The following is a 969-nucleotide window of genomic DNA, read 5'->3' on the forward strand; positions in this document are numbered from 1 at the left end:
TTCATGACAACTTAGACCTGTTAGGCGCTAAGGTACTATGTGTCCTTCCTCTCACGGGATTTCATTGCTGAGTTCGCGGTCACGACCAAGGATGTAAATCATCCAAAGGATATTTTACTTCAGTGTTCCCTAGTAGAAAAGAAAAACACAGTCGCAGGGCCCCCGGGTCTGCAGGGTTTTGACAGTCCTGCAGCCCTCGAAGACAAGAAAAACAAGAAGTAGAGCAAGTGAAATGCTTTCAAGGGATTGAACTTGACTCCCCGGAGGGCTAGGGCCGGCTGTGATGGGAGATAAAGAGCACAGAGCGCCAGGCGCACAACGACGATAAAGGGGTGTTGCCACCTAGCCTAGCTGCCAGCTTTTCCACGTGTCGCTTCACTTGGACGCCAGGCCGTGGAGTTTCGCCGGCGACTACGAGGAAAACGCGGCGCGCTGCCTGGCCCCCAGCTCTTCATCATCTTTTGTCAAATGCACCCGAGTGTTCCTCGTCTGCAGAGTCCTGTTCCCGAGGGCAGACGCGGTTGCCTGGGCTCCGCGACTGCCCCAAGATGAGGGCTGCGCGGTGATAGGGTTTCCTAACATAAAACTCAGGCCGGCTTCCCTGGCGGCCCAGGTCCCTTCCCCTTTCCCCTCAGCAGGTGGCCTAGCTCCCGCCTACTCACACTCCCCTCTCTCGCCTCCGCCTCTGGGCCTGGGGGCGGGGTGAGGGTTTCAGACTGCGCGAGAGTTCCGCCCAAATCCCGCGAGATTCGCCTGCTGCCTCTGCCGCCGCCTCTTACGTCTTTCCCTTTGACAAGTCGCCGCCGCTGCAGCAAAAATAAAGGACGCGGACACCGCAGCCGCTGCGAGCGGGGCTTGGGTCGCCGGAGCAGCACCCCACCCCCGCCAGCTCCAGAGCCGCATACGGTAACGCCTCCTCTTGCCCTCCTGGCCGCGGATGTGTGCGCTCGGCCGGCCGGGCAAGGCCGA

The 969-nt window shown here is 60.1% G+C and overlaps 1 protein-coding gene across 1 annotated transcript in view; it reads left to right on the plus strand.

The window, feature by feature from the left end:
• The first annotated feature begins 753 nt into the window (after nt 1-753).
• Nucleotides 754-969, plus strand: part of Herc1 (HECT and RLD domain containing E3 ubiquitin protein ligase family member 1) — a 182,300-nt gene continuing 182,084 nt past the window's right edge. The window contains exon 1 of the mRNA XM_048793217.1: nt 754-906. The gene's annotated coding sequence lies outside the window, so the exon portion shown is untranslated. The remainder of the gene's footprint in view (nt 907-969) is intronic.

Source organism: Marmota marmota, unplaced genomic scaffold (genome assembly GCF_001458135.2).
Source record: "Marmota marmota marmota unplaced genomic scaffold, marMar, whole genome shotgun sequence".
NCBI lineage: Eukaryota > Metazoa > Chordata > Mammalia > Rodentia > Sciuridae > Marmota > Marmota marmota.